We start from the raw sequence: 16,520 nt of genomic DNA, 5'->3' as shown, positions 1-16,520 counted from the left end.
ATATAAAACTATCATATCATACAGTATTGAGTTTAAATAAATTTGCAGAATCATCTAGATACACTTTATATAACAATTATCCTACACTGAACTATGTAAAATCTTTTATTATATCTTCTAATATAAATTGAGTTAATTTCTATGTTCCAAGTGTTTGAATTTTAATTTAATTTTAGAACAGTGTAGCATTTCTGAAAAGGATCTGCTCCAAAAATTCAACACGGCTTGCTTGAAAAGAATATTATATCTGACTAAAACATATTTTTCATGTATTCAACTGTAGTACTCTACTGCATGGAAATGATTAAGCTTTAGGAACAGGATTATCTGAACCTAAGGTGTTAAATTGGGCTTCCCTGGTTGCTCAGCTCCATTTCCCAGCATGCCGTGAGGGGTGGAGTTGAGGAAGACTCCAGCGCCCCAGACTACCTGACTTCTCCGTGTCAGTCTGGTCCCACCCTGAAGAAAATGGAGGTGGCCAGCAGCCCTGCAGCTCCAGAACCCGGCGAGATCTGGGCTCTAAAGCAGTGTCTGCTGCGCTGCAACAACAGCCGCGAACAGCACGGCATGGCAGCCTCATGCCTCGAGGAGCTGAGGAACAAGGCTTCTGACATTCTGGCCATCGATAAGTCCCAGGCGCCAGTCACCCTGGTCCTGGAAGAGGATGGCACCATAGTGGATGACTATGATTACTTCCTGTGTCTTCCTGCCAATACTAAGTTTGTGGCATTGGCTGGGAATGAGAAGTGGACACACAATTCAGATGGAGGTACAGCTTGGATAACCCAAGAGTCCTTCCACAGAGATGAAACAGACAGCGGGGCAGGGCTGAAGTGGAAGAACGTGGCCAGGCAGCTGAAGGAAGACCTATCCAGCATCATCCTGATGTCCAAGGAGGAGCTCCAGATGCTCACTGATGACCCATGTTCGGAGCTGCCTCAGGAACTCGGCCAAAATCATGTGGTAGTCCAGGGGCTCCAGAACACCCTCCAGCAGGTGCTTGACCAGAAAGAGGAAGCCCGTCAGTCCAGACAGCTCGTGGAACTTTACCTCCAAGCTTTGGAGAAGGAAGGCAGCATCTTGTTGAAGCAGCAAGAGTCCAGAGCTGACCTCGGGGATGAAAGGGACGCTGCTGAGACGGGCGTTAGAAAGCGCTCCTCAGACATTATGCCTGCAAGCCAGATCCTCTTAGTGCTAAAGGAGAAATCTGCCCCAGAGCTGAGTTTGTCTGGTCCGGATCTGGAAGTGGGCAAGCACCAGGGACCCTGACCTTTGGAGGGAGACACTTGTATCGGGATTTTTTCACCTCTGCAGACCCTGAATTATAGCTGCCAATTTGCCTATCATTACATGCAGAACTTCTCTTGTAGCTCAGTTGGTAAAGAATCTGCCTACAATTCAGGAGACCGGGGTTTGATTCCTGGGTTGGGAAGATCCCTTGGAGAAAGAAATGGCAACCCACTCCAGTATTCTTGCCTGGAGAATCCCATGGACTGTAACCTGTCAGGCTCCTCTGTCCACGGGGTCACAAGAGTTAGACACAACTTATCAACTAAACCGCCGCCACCACCACCACCACCACTAATGTGTTAAATTGGGCTTCCTTAGTAGCTCAGCTGGTAAAGAATCCACCTGCAAGGCAGGAGACCTGGGTTTGATTCCTGTTTTAGGAAGATCCCCTGGAAAAGGGAAAAGCTACCCACTCAGTATTCTGGCCTGGAGAATTCCATGGACTGTATAGTCCATGGAGTCTCAAAGAGTCGAACATGACAGACTCTTTTCAACATGTTAAATTAAAACTTGAAAATCATAATTTCTGACCAAAATGTTGTAATAATTAGATATAATCGGTAGACCCACTTAAAACTGATATTTAGTTTTCATATTATGAATACACAAATATTGTTCATAGCTGTGCCACTCATTTCACTGTCTTTCCTGGTCCATTTTAAGTTCTTCGAGAACTTTTCTTTCTTCTTTGCTTTTCCATGTATTTAGCATGCCTATGCTGTGCAGTGCTTAGTCACTCAGTCATGTCTGACTCTTTGCAACTCCATGGACCACAGCCCACCAGGCTCCTCAGTCTGTGGGGATTCTCCAGGCAAGAATACTGGAGTGGGTTGCCATGCCCTCCTCCAGGGGATATTCCCAACCCAGGGATCGAACCCAGGCCTCCCACATTGCAAGATTCTTTATCATCTGAGCCACCAGGGAAGCTCCTAGCATGCCTATAGACCCTATTGATAATATAAAATATCATCTATAACTCTTCTATAGTCAAGCATAACAGGTAACTTATAATATTCATTTTATTCCTGGAGACACTACTCTTGTTTTGCCCTTCTGCTAAGGTCTGATGCTTGGCTGCCTTCTAGGATTTATCTGTAGCAATATCCTAGGAACTCCTTTGTCCTTTTTCTGTATTGAATCCTGGATCTTGTGTCTTCTGAATTCATGGCACCCTTGCCTGGGGGTACACATACTCTGCTAATTTGTTGAAAAAGTGTTTAGGGAAGATAAATTTGGTGAGAACTTATGTATCTGAAAACCTCCTTTTTTTTAACCTTCATGCTAGATTGATCCTGTGGGTGAGAAGAGAATTCTGGATTGGAAATTATTTTCTCTGGGCATTTGAAAGGCATTGTGCACAGTCTTATAGTTTCTAATGTTGCTGTTGAGAACTAGAAAGTATTCTAATGTTTAGACATTGTGTATAAATTGTATTTTTCTCTTTTCCAAAACACTGTACGAAATTCTATTCACACTCATTTTCACAAAATCTCATGATGTGAGTTTGCTTATTGACTGTGCTGGACACTCTATGGCATCTTCAAATCAAGAAAATGCACTTTATTCAATATCCTGTACTCTTACACTTCTCCCCAACCCTAATGCTAATATCACATTATTCTCAGAACATTCTTTTCATTTTGCAAGGGTTTTTCAAGGACTAGTATAACTTGTGTCTGGTGCATTCTGATTTCTTTCAACCAACAAGACAACACAAGCTGTGATGAACATGTAAGCTAGACAGGAACCCAGGGTTATAATCTGGCCAGTGATATAGCTGGTACTGAAGTGAAGTGAAATTGCTCAGTCGTGTCCTATTCTTTGTGAACCCATGGTCTGTAACCTACCACCCTCCTCCATCCATAGGATTTTCCAGCAAGAGTACTGGAGTGGGTGGCCATTTCCTTCTCTAGAGAATCTTCCCAACCCAGGGATCGAACCCAGGTCTCCTGCATTGTAGGCAGATGCTTTTCCGTCTCAGCCACCAGGGAAGTCCTACTCAGAAGTAAAATTACAACAGATGGAGCTCATATTCAAACCCCCAGATTTGTTTCTTTTTTCTTTCTTCTTTAAGATTCACATGCCCATAGTATATACTGCGGAAGACATCCATTTCCCCTCAAGTCTCAGATTTGTAGATGCTGTGGGAGGGACAATGGGAGTAATTGTTTAATGACTACAGAGTTTCAGTTTTAAAAGATGGAAAGAGTTCTGAAGATGGATGGCAATAATGGTTGAAGAAATGGATGTATTTAATACCACAGAACTATACACTTAAAATGGTTAAGATGATCAGATAACATTAATTTGTTCAATATATTTACAGCTCACTTAAAAATAATCTATAAATTTGTTTATACATTTTTAATATTTTCTTCTACCTATTTTCCATTTCTGCCTTTAAACTCCTGGAAGCAAAAAATATATTTGTTTGTTTGACAGAACTTTCCAAATTTGGGGCGGGGGGAGACATCAAGGCATAAACTCAAAAAACAGTGTATATATGTATCAGGATAAATATATAGAAAATCATACCTAGGTTCATCATAGTAAAACTGTTATAAACCGAAGAAAAAGAAACATATTTAAACTATCTTGAGAACAAATATACATTATCTTCAAGGAAGCAATAGTTAGATGGACAATATTTAGGTGATTCTGAATTCTATACAGAAACAATGGAAGCTAAAATACAATTGAATGATAATTTTCAAGTGCTGAACAATCACTGTCAATATTTAAAATTTAAAACCCAAGTGAAATATGGAAGGGAAAAAACACAAAAATCAAATAACTAAAATGTCTTAACCAGCACTAATGGAGAAAACTCAAGTCCTATATACAAATAAATTAGAGATATAATGACATCAAAAGAAGGAAAAATTGAGGAATGTGTTCACTATATTGAGTAAGCGAATTCTGATAAGCAGAATTTTAAATATATCATTCCAAGATTCCTATCTCCTGGTTAACGAAACAAACACTAATCTGTCAACTACTATGAAGGAATTTTTGTTGATGTAACTGAAGTATCAGTCAATGGATCTTCCCTAGTGGATCAGTGGTAAAGAATCTGCTTGCCAATGCAGGCAATGTGGGTTCAATCCATGGGCCGGGAAGATCCCCTAGAGAAGGAAATGGCAACCTACTCTAGTGTTCTTGCCTGGAAAATCCCATGGACCGAGGGGCCTGGACAGCTACAGTCCACGGGGTCACAAAGAGTTAGACACAACTTAGAAACTAAACAACAACTGATCTTAAAATATGGAGATTATTGGATGCTGCTGCTGCTGCTAAGTCACTTCAGTCGTGTCTGGCTCTGTGCGACCCCAGAGACGGCAGCCCACCAGGCTCCCCCGTCCCTGGGATTCTCCAGGCAAGAACACTGGAGTGGGTTGCCATGTCCTTCTCCAATGCACAAAAGTGAAAAGTGAAAGTGAAGTCACTCAGTCATGTCCAACTCATCGCAACCCCATGGACTGCAGCCCACCAGGCTCCTCCGTCCATTGGATTTTCCAGGCAAGAGTACTAGAGTGGGGTGCCACTGCCTTCTCTGGATTATTGGATGAACCTGACCCAATTAGGTGAGTCCTTTAAAAGTAGAGTTTTCTCTACCTAGTGGCAGATGAGGCAGTCAAATATCTGAAGCACAGTAAGATTTTGATATGCCTCTCCTAGCTTAAGGATAGAGGAAGCCATGTGCCAAGGCATGCAGGCAGGTTGCATTCAACCAGAGCTCAGAGTAGCCCACTGGTTGACTGTAGCAAAGAAACAGGGACCCCAATCCTAAAACCATGAAGACCTTAATTCAGTCAACAGCTTGAATGAATGTGGGGACAGATATTTCCCTGGAACCTTCAAGTAAGAGTCTAGTTTCACCAACACTGATTTTTTAACCTTTTTGAGAGGTTAACCATATAACCTCAATGAGATGTCCAGACTTCTGACCAACAGAACTGTGGGCTAATACAGGGGTTTGGTTTAAGGCACTGAGTTTGTGATAATTTATTATATACAGCAATAAAAAACAAACACACTACTAATGTATAATGTTTAGACCCACAAGACATCATAAAAAATAATATACCTTAAGAAGACTATTTGGGAGGCAGTCCTAAGATGGCGGAGGAATAGGAAGGAAGACCACTTTCTCCCCCACAAATTCATCAAAAGAACATTTGAATCCTGAGCAAATTCCACAAAACAACTTCTGAATGCTGGCAGAGGACATCAGGCACCCAGAAGGCAGCCCATTGTGTTTGAAAGGAGGTAGGACAAAATATAAAAGATAAAAAGAGAGACAAAAGATGTAGGGACAGATACGCCCTCGGAAGGGAGGCTTAAAAAAGAGAGACGTTTCCAAACACCAGGAAACACTCTCTCTGGCGGGTCTGTGGCGAGCCCTGGAATCTCACAGGGCAAAATAATCAGGAGGAAAAATAAATAAATAATTAAAACCCACAGATTACGTGCCTAACAGCAACTCCCAGCAGAGCAGCAGCCCAGATGCTTGCATCCCTACTAGCAAGCGGGGGGGTGGACAGGGAGGCGCGGGCTGCATTGCTGAGGGTAAGGACCAAGCATGAATGCCCCAAGGGAAATCTGAGGGTTTTAACTTGAGATAGCAACCCAGACTGTGATATAGCTATTCCGTGAAAAGCCCTAACACAGTGGAAGTGAGAAAGAGAATTAAGGGACTAGATCTGATAGACAGAGTGCCTGATGAACTATGCACAGAGGTTCATGACATTGTACAGGAGACAGGGATCAAGACCATCCCCATGGAAAAGAAATGCAAAAAAGCAAAATGGTTGTCTGAGGAGGCCTTACAAATAGCTGTGAAAAGAAGAGAAGTGAAACACAAAGGAGAAAAGGAAAGATATTCCCATTTGAATGCAGAGTTCCGAAGGATAGCAAGGAGAGACAAGAAAGCCTTCCTCAGCGATCAATGCAAAGAAATAGAGGAAAACAACAGAATGGGAAAGACTAGAGATCTCTTCAAGAAAATTAGAGATACCAAAGGAACATTTCAGATGGGCTTGATAAAGGGCACAAATGGTATGGGCCTAATAGAAGCAGAAGATATTAAGAAGAGGTGGCAAGAATACACAGAAGAACTGTACAAAAAAGATCTTCATGACCCAGATAATCATGATGGTGTGATCACTCACCTAGAGCCAGACATCCTGGAATGTCAAGTGGGCCTTAGAAAGCATCACTATGAACAAAGCTAATGGAGGTGATGGAATTCCAGTTGAGCTCTTTAAAATCCTGAAAGATGATGCTGTGAAAGTGCTGCACTCAATATGCCAGCGAATTTGGAAAACTCAGCACTGGCCACAGGACTGGGAAGGTCAGTTTTCATTCCAATCCCAAAGAAAGGCAATGCCAAAGAATGTTGAAACTACCGCACAATTGCACTCATCTCACATGCTAGTAAAGTAAAGCTCAAAATTCTCTAAGCCAGGCTTCAGCGATACGTGAACCGCGAACTTCCAGATGTTCAAGCTGGATTTAGAAAAGGCAGAGGAACCAGAGATCAAATTGCCAACATCCGCTGGATCATGGAAAAAACAAGAGAGTTCCAGAAAAACATCTATTTCTGCTTTATTGACTATGCCAAAGCCTTTGACTGTGTGGATCACAATAAATTGTGGACAATTCTGAAAGAGATGGGAATACCAGACCACCTGACGTGTCTCTTGAGAAATCTGTATGCAGGTCAGGAAGCAACAGTTAGAACTGGACATGGAACAACAGACTGGTTCCAAATAGGAAAAGGAGTTTGTCAAGGCTGTATATTGTCACCCTGCTTAGTTAACTTCTATGCAGAGTACATCATGAGAAACCCTGGGCTAGAAGAAGCACAAGCTGGAATCAAGATTGCCAGGAGAAATATCAATAACCTGAGATATGCAGGTGATACCACCCTTATGGCAGAAAGTGAAAAGGAACTAAAAAGCTTCTTGATGAAAGTGAAAGGGGAGAGTGAAAAAGTTGGGTTAAAGCTCAACACTCAGAAAACGAAGATCATGGCATCTGGTCCCATTACTTCATGGCAAACAGATGGGGAAACAGTGGAAACAATGTCAGACTTTATTTTGGGGGGCTCCAAAATCACTACAGATGGTGATTGCAGCCATGAAAATAAAAGACGCTTACTCCTTGGAAGGAAAGTTATGACCAACCTAGACAGCATATTAAAAAGCTGACACATTACTTTGCCAACAAAGATTCGTCTAGTCAAGGCTATGGTTTTTCCAGTGGTCATGTGTGGATGTGAGAGTTGGACTGTGATGAAAGCTGAGGGCTGAAGAATTGATGCTTTTGAACTGTGGTGTGTGGAGAGGCCCTTGGACTGCAAGGAGATCCAATCAGTCCATCTTAAAGGAGATCAGTCCTGGGTGTTCTTTGGAAGGACTGAAGCTGAAACTCCAATACTTTGCCCACCTCATGTGAAGAGTTGACTCATTGAAAAAGACCCTTATACTGGGAGGGATTGGGGGCAGGAGAAGGGGATGACAGAGGATGAGATGGTTTGATGGCATCACCAACTCAATGGACATGAGTTTGGGTAAACTCTGGGAGCTGGTGACGGACAGGGAGGCCTGGTGTGCTGCAATTCATGGGGTCACAAAGAGTCGGGCATGACTGAACGACTGAACTGAAATGAACTGAAGCCACCACCAGGCCCGCTCACAGAACAAAGGACTGAACAGAGCTAGCCGGCTGAGGACCAGCCCACCCCCTCCAGAGACAGGCAGGCAAGGGCAGCCAGAGCCAGAAGTGGGCAGTCGCAGCCCCAGAGGCATCCTATACCAAACTGCTAGCAGACTTCATTGCTAACCAAGACTTCTTGGGATTCTGGATGGTCGACCTCCCCTGGGAGGGTCAGAGCCAGAGATCAGCTCTCCAGAAGAGACACACAGCACACCTGAGAATGCGTGCCCGTTGTACACCCAGAAAACCAAGCAGCTGGGATGGGGGAGGCAATAAGACACAGCCTTCAACTGGGGGCAACTGTTGTCGCCAAGCACCTGGCCACCTGAGCTGCTCGGACCTGGAACAGGCACAAAACGCTGGCCCAACCAAGTCTGCACCTTTGTGGAGTATCCAAGAACCTGAACCTGAGCGGCTTTGACCTGGGAAGTGCATGCAACCCAGGGCCAGCATCAGACAGTTCCTGCCAGAGCAGCCTAGAGCCTGAGCAGTGTAGACTGGGACAGCACACACACTGTGAGCAGGGGCAAACCCAGTGTGGCTGAATCACTGTGAGCACACGCCAGTGATATTTGTTTGCAGTGTTCCTCCCTCCACACAGCACGACTGAACAAGTGAGCCTAAAAAAAGTGACCACCACCGCCCCCGTGTCAGGGTGGAAATCAGACACTGAAGAGAAGAAGCTAAAATAAACAGAGGGAACTACTTTGGAAGTAACAGGTGCAATAGGTTAAAACTCTGTAGTTAGCACTGACTACATAGGAAGGGGCCTATACATCTTGAGAAGTACAAGCTGGACCAATCTGAAAATGAACTGACCCCACATTGTCCACAACAGCTCCAGAGAAAGTCCTAGATATATTTTTACTATTATCATTTTTTTATTTGAAAAAAATTTTTTTGCATTTTTAAGTCCCCTATTACTCCTTTAATTTTCATTTTTATAACCTACTATTACCTTGCCAAAAAAATACCCTATTTTTAAAGCAAACTTCATATATATATATATTTTATAATTTTTGTGACTTTTTTTAATACTGTATTTTTGAGAATCTAACCTCTACTCTAGATTTTTAATCTTTGCTTTTTGGTATTTGTTATCAATTTTGTACCTTTAAGAAACCAATCTTCAGTACCCATTTTTACTTGGGAGTGAGATCACTGGCCTGATTGCTCTCTCCCCCTTTTGACTTTCTCCACCAGGCCGCCTCTATTTCCTCCCTCCCCCTTTTCTTCTCTACCCAACTCTGTGAATCTCTTTGTGTGTTCTGGGTTGTGGAGAACACTTTAGGAACTGATTACTGGCTGGATCTGTCTCTTTCAATTCCCCCTTTTATCTTCCTGGCCACCTCTGTCTCCTTCCTCCCTCTTCTCTTCTCTGTGTAACTCTGTGAACATCTCTGAGGGGTCCAGACTGTAGAGAGGACATAGGGAAGTGATTACTGGCTAGCTTGCTCTCTCGCATTTTGATTCCCCCTCTTCTCCTCCTGGTCACCTCTAGCTCCCTCCTCCATCTTCTCTTCTCCATGTAACTCTGTGTACCTCTCTCGGTGTCCCTACTGTGGAGAAACTTTTCATCATTAACCTAGATGTTTTATCATCAGTGCTGTATAGATGGAGAAGTCTTGAGGCTACTGTAAGAATAAGACTGAAAACCAGAGGCAGGAGGCTTAAGTCCAAATCCTGAGAACATTTGAGAACTTCTGAATCCAGGGAACATTAATCAATAGGAGCTCATCAAACACCTCCATACCTACACTGAAACCAAGCACCACCCAAGGGCCAACAAATTCCAGAGCAAGACATACCATGCAAATTCTCCAGCAACACAGGAACATAGCCCTGAGCTTCAATATACAGGCTGCCCAAAGTCACACCAAACCCACTGACATCTCGTAACTCATTACTGGACACTTAATTGCACTCCAGAGAGAAGAAATCCAGCTCCATCTCCCAGAACACCAACACAAGCTTCCCTAACCAGGAAACCTTGACAAGCCATCTGTCCAACCCCACCCACAGGGAGGAACCTCCACAATAAAGAGAAACCATAAAACTGCCAGAATACAGAAAGGCTGCCCCAAACACAGCAATATAAACAAGATGAAAAGGCAGAGAAATACCCGGCAGGTAAAGGAACAGAATAAATGTCACTAAATCAAACAAAAGAGGAAGAGATAGGGAATCTACCTGATAAAGAATTCAGAATAATGATAGTGAAAATGATCCAAAACCTTGAAAACAAATTGGAGTTACAGATAAATAGCCTGGAGACAAGGATTGAGAAGATGCAAGAAAGGTTTAACAAGGACCTAGAAGAAATAAAAGAGAGTCAATATATAATGAATAATGCAATAAATGAGATCAAAAACACTCTGGCGGGAACCAACAGTAGAATAATTGAGGCAGAAGACAGGATAAGTGAGGTAGAAGATAGAATGGTAGAAATAAATGAAACAGAGAGGAAAAAAGAATTAAAAGAAATGAGGACAACCTCAGAGACCTCCGGGACAATGTTAAATGCCCCAACATTCGAATCATAGGAGTCCCAGAAGAAGAAGACAAAAAGAAAGACCATGAGAAAATACTTAAGATCATAGTGGAAAACGTCCCTAAAATGGGGAAGGAAATAATCACCCAAGTCCAAGAAACCCAAAGAGTCCCAAAACCCAAGGCAAAACACCCCAAGACACATATTAATCAAATTAACAAAGATCAAACTCAAAGAACAAATATTAAAAACAGCAAGGGGAAAACAACAAATAACACATAAGGGGATTCCCATAAGGATAACAGCTGATCTTTCAATAGAAACTCTTCATGCCAGAAGGGAATGGCAGGACATACTTAAAGTGATGAAAGAAAATAACCTACAGCCCAGATTACTGTACCCAGCAAGGATGTCATTCAAATATGAAGGAGAAAGCAAAAGCTTTACAGACAAGCAAAAGCTGAGAGAATTCAGCACCACCAAACCAGCTCTCCAACAAATGCTAAAGGATCTTCTCTAAACAGGAAACACAGAAAGAGTGTATAAACTTGAACCCAAAATAATAAAGTAAATGGCAATGGGATCATACTTATCAATAATTACCTTAAACGTAAATGGGTTGAATGCCCCAACCAAAAGACAAAGACTGGCTGAATGGATACAAAAACAAGACCCCTATATATGTTGTCTACAAGAGACCCACCTCAAAACAAGGGACACATACAGACTGAAAACGAAGGGCTGGAAAAAGATATTCCATGCAAATAGAGACTAAAAGAAAGCAAGCATATCAGATAAAATAGACTTTAAAACAAAGGCTGTGAAAAGAGACAAAGATGGACACTACATAATGATCAAAGGATCAATCCAAGAAGAAGATATAACAATTATAAATATATATGCATCCAACATAGGAGCACCACGATACGTAAGACAAATGCTAACAAGTATGAAAGGGGAAATTAACAATAACACAATAATAGTGGGAGACTTTAATACCCCACTCACAACTATGGATAGATCAACTAAAAAGAAAATTAACAAGGAAACACAAACTTTAAATGATACAATAGACCAGTTAGACCTAATTGATATCTATAGGCCATTTCACCCCAAAACAATGAATTTCACCTTTTTCTCAAGCACACACGGAACCTTCTCCAGGATAGATCACATCCTGGGCCACAAATATAACCTTGGTAAATTCAAAAAAAATTGAAATCATTTTAAGCATCTTTTCTGACCACAATGCAGTAAGATTACAGGAGAAAAACTATTAAAAATTAAAATATATGGAGGCTGAACAACATGCTGCAGAATAACCAACAAATCACAGAAGAAATCAAAAAAGAAATTAAAATATGCACAGAAATGAATGAAAATGAAAATAACAACCCAAAACCTATGGGACACTGTAAAAGCAGTGCTAAAGGGAAGGGTCATGGCAATACAGACTTACCTCAAGAAACAAGAAAAAAGTCAAATAAATAACATAACTCTACACCTAAAGCATCTAGAAAAGGAAGAAATGAAGAACCCCAGGGTTAATAGAAGGAAAGAAATCTTAAAAATTAGGGCAGAAATAAATGCAAAAGGAACAAAAGAGACCATAGCAAAAACCATCAAAGCCAAAGGTGGTTCTTTGAGAAGATAAATAAAATTAACAAACCATTAGCCAGACTCATCAAGAAACAAAGGGAGAAAAATCAAACCTACAAAATTAGAAATGAAAATGGAGAGATCACAACAGACAACACAGAAATACAAAGGATTGTAAGACACTATTACCAGTAACTATATGCAAATAAAATGGACAACTTGGAAGAAATGGACAAATTCTTAGAAAAGTACAACTTTCCAAAATTGAACCAGGAAGAAATAGAAAATCTTAACAGACCCATTACAAGCATGGAAATTGAAACTGTAATCAGAAATCTTCCAACAAACAAAAGCCCAGGTCCAGACGGCTTCACAGCTGAATTCTACCAAAAATTTAGAGAAGAGCTAACACCTATCCTACTCAAACTCTTCCAGAAAATTGCAGACAAAGGTAAATTTCCAAACTCATTCTATGAGGCCACCATCACCCTAATACCAAAATCAGACAAAGATGCCACAAAAAAAAAAAAAAAAACTACAGGCCAATATCACTGATGAACATAGACGAAAAAATCCTTAACAAAATTCTGGCAAACAGAATCCAACAACATATTAAAAAGATCATACATCATGACCAAGTGGGCTTTATCCCAGGGATGCACAGATTCTTCAATATCTGTAAATCAATCAATGTAATACACTACATTAACAAATTGAAAAATAAAAACCATATGATTATCTCAATAGATACAAAGAAAGCCTTTGACAAAATTCAACATCCATTTATGATAAAAAAAAAAAAAACTCTCCAGAAAGCAGGAATAGAAGGAACGTACCTCAATATAATAAAAGCTATATATGACAAACCCACAGCTAACATTATCCTCAACAGTGATAAATTGAAAGCATTTCCTCTAAAGTCAGGAACAAGACAAGGGTGCCCACCCTCACCACTACTATTCAACATAGTTCTGGAAGTTTTGGCCACAGCAATCAGAGTGGAAAAAGAAATAAAAGGAATCCAGATTGGAAAAGAAGAAGTAAAACTCTCACTGTTTGCAGATGACATGATCCTCTACATAGAAAACCCTAAAGACTCCACCAGAAAATTACTAGAGCTAATCAACGAATATAGTAAAGTTGCAGGATATAAAATCAACACACAGAAATCCCTTGCATTCCTATACACTAACAATGAGAAAACGGAAAGAGAAATTAAGGAAACAATTCCATTCACCATTGCAACGAAAAGAACAAAATAGTTAGGAGTATATCTACCTAAACAAACTAAAGACCTATATATGCTGCTGCTGCTGCTAAGTCACTTCAGTCGTGACCGACTCTGTGAGACCCCAGAGATGGCAGTCCACCAGGTTCCCCCATCCCTGGGATTCTCCAGGCAAGAACACTGGAGTGGGTTGCCATTTCCTTCTCCAATGCATGAAAGTGAAAAGTGAAAGTGAAGTCGCTCAGTCGTGTCCGACTCCTAGCGACCCCATGGACTGCAGCCGATCAGGCCCCTCCATCCATGGGATTTTCCAGGCAAGAGTACTGGAATGGGGTGCCATTATATATAGAAAACTATAAAACACTGGTGAAAGAAATCAAAGAGGACACTAATAGATGGAGAAATATGCCATTTTCATGGATTGGAAGAATCAATATAGTGAAAATGAGTATACTACCCAAAGCAATCTATAGATTCAATGCAATCCCTATCAAGCTACCAATGGTATTCTTCACAGAGCTAGAACAAATAATTTCACAATTCGTATGGAAATACAAAAAACCTCGAATAGCCAAAGCTATCTTGAGAAAGAAGAATGGAACTGGAGGAATCAACCTACCTGACTTCAGGCTCTACTACAAAGCCACAGTCATCAAGACAGTATGGTACTGGTACAAAGACAGACATATAGATCAATGGAACAAAATAGAAAGCCCAGAGATAAATCCCCGCACCTATAGACACCTTATCTTTGACAAAGGAGGCAAGAATATACAATGGAGAAAAGACAATCTCTTTTAACAAGTGGTGCTGGGAAAACTGGGCAACCACTTGTAAAAGAATGAAACTAGAACACTTTCTAACACCACACACAAAAATAAATTCAAAATGGATTAAAGATCTAAACATAAGACCAGAAACTATAAAACTGCTAGAGGAAAACATAGGCAAAACTCTCTCCAACATAAACCACAGCAGGATCCTCTATGACCACCTCCCAGAATATTGAAAGTAAAAGCAAAAATAAACAAATGGGATCTAATTAAAATTAAAAGCTTCTGCACAACAAAAGAAACTATAAGCAAGGTGAAAAGACAGCCTTCAGAATGGGAGAAAATAATAGCAAATGAAGAAACAGACAAAGAATTAATCTCAAAAATACACAAGCAACTCCTACAGCTCAATTCCAGAAAAATAAACAACCCAATCAAAAAGTGGGCCAAAGAACTAAATAGACATTTCTCCAAAGAAGACATACAAATGGCTAACAAACACATGAAAAGATGCTCAACATCACTCATTATCAGAGAAATTCAAATCAAAACCACAATGAGGTACCATTTCATGCCAGTTAGAATGGCTGCGATCCAAATGTCTACAAGCAATAAATACTGGAGAGGGTGTGAAGAAAAGGGAACCCTCTTACACTGTTGGTGGGAATGCAAACTAGTACAGCCACTATGGAGAACAGTGTGGAGATTCCTTAAAAAACTAGAAATAGAACCGCCATATGACCCAGCAATCCCACTGCTGAGCATACACACTGAGGAAACCAGAATTAAAAGAGATACGTGTACCCCAATGTTCATCACATCACTGTTTATAATAGCCAGGACGTGGAAGCAACCTAGATGCCCATCAGCAGACGAATGGATAAGAAAGCTGTGGTACGTATACACAATGGAGTATTACTCAGTCATTAAAAAGAATACATTTGAATCAGTTCTAATGAGGTGGATGAAACTGGAGCCTATTATACAGAGTGAAGTAAGCCAGAAAGGAAAACACCAATACAGTATACTAACATATATATATATGGAATTTAGAAAGATGGTAAAGACAACCCTGTATTTGAGACAGCAAAAGAGACACAGATGTATAGAACAGTCTTTTGGACTCTGTGGGAGAGGGCGAGGGTTGGATGATATGAGAGAATGACATTGAAACATGTAAATTATCACATGTGAAACAAATCACCAGTCCAGGTTCAATGCATGATACAGATTGCTCAGGGCTGGTGCACTGGGATGACCCAGAGGAATGGGATAGGGAGAGAGGTGGGAGGAGGATTCAGGATGGGGAACACATGTACACCCATAGCAGATGCATGTCAATGTACAGCAAAACCAATACAATATTGTAAAGTAAAAAATAAATAAATAAAACTGAAATGAAATATAGCATGAAGACCAAACAAAATCTTCACAAAAAAAAGAAAAAAGAAACATGAATTAAAGATATTGGTCATAGTTTCTGAATTAATCAAAGGTGCTCTTGTTTCTCATACATAAGGACTACATTGGTCACATTAAGAATGAGATGAATGCTCATCTTAAAGGAATAGGAAGGGAAAAGTGAGATACTTGCTTAGGGTCATTTAGCTCATAAATAAGCCCCAATTAGAATGCATTCTGTCAGAATCTAGAGTTTATTTTTATCCTAGTACATCAAGTTACTTTCAATAGAATGTGTTCAAGAAAGAACAACAAATACACTGTTTAATTATCACAACATATAAATATTAGCTCATAAAGAAACAAAAATAGTAACAGGATATAGTAGCCCTTATGGACATATAATGCATTATTGATATTTAAAACCAATATATTTTGTTTTTCATGGTGAGTACAAGTGTGTGCTTTTTATTAAATTCATTTTAGAAAATATTTTTACTTATGTTCTAATGAATACAAAAAAAGTAACTCAAATATTTAAAAATTAATGATAAACATGACTTAAAATTACAAAATTATAAAATATAAACTATAATTGCATGTTGTTTGTTGTACTTCAGTAGCTAAGTCATGTCTGACTCTTTGCAACCCCATGTTTTATAGCCCACTAGGCTCCTCTGTTCATGGGATTCCCTGGGCAAGAATATTAGAGTAGGTTGCCATTTTCTTCTCCAGGGGATCTTTCCAACCCAGGGATTGAACTCATGTCTCCTGCACTGGCAAGAAGATTCTTTACCACTGTGCCACCATATTACCTTTGAAAAGCTTATATTTTAAACTCTATTAATGGCACAGTGGGAAAGAATCCACCTGCCAACACAGGAGATGTGGGTTTGGATTTCTGAGTTGGAAAGACCCCCTGGAGTAGGAAATGGCAACCCACTACAGTACTCTTGCCTGAAAAATCCCAGTCCATGGCATTGCAGAGTCAGACATGACTGAGCATGCTTACGTGAGC

General features: G+C 40.6%; 1 protein-coding gene and 1 pseudogene across 5 annotated transcripts in view; one reads left to right on the top strand and one right to left on the bottom strand.

Moving 5' to 3' along the window:
* Nucleotides 1-16,520, bottom strand: part of STPG2 (sperm tail PG-rich repeat containing 2) — a 625,295-nt gene that overhangs the window by 349,159 nt on the left and 259,616 nt on the right. The window lies entirely within an intron of this gene.
* Nucleotides 469-1,269, top strand: LOC139183559 (DNA fragmentation factor subunit alpha pseudogene; annotated as a pseudogene).

This window comes from Bos indicus, chromosome 6, assembly GCF_029378745.1.
Source record: "Bos indicus isolate NIAB-ARS_2022 breed Sahiwal x Tharparkar chromosome 6, NIAB-ARS_B.indTharparkar_mat_pri_1.0, whole genome shotgun sequence".
NCBI classification, from domain to species: Eukaryota; Metazoa; Chordata; class Mammalia; order Artiodactyla; family Bovidae; genus Bos; species Bos indicus.
This window is presented reverse-complemented; position numbering and strand designations above follow the sequence as displayed.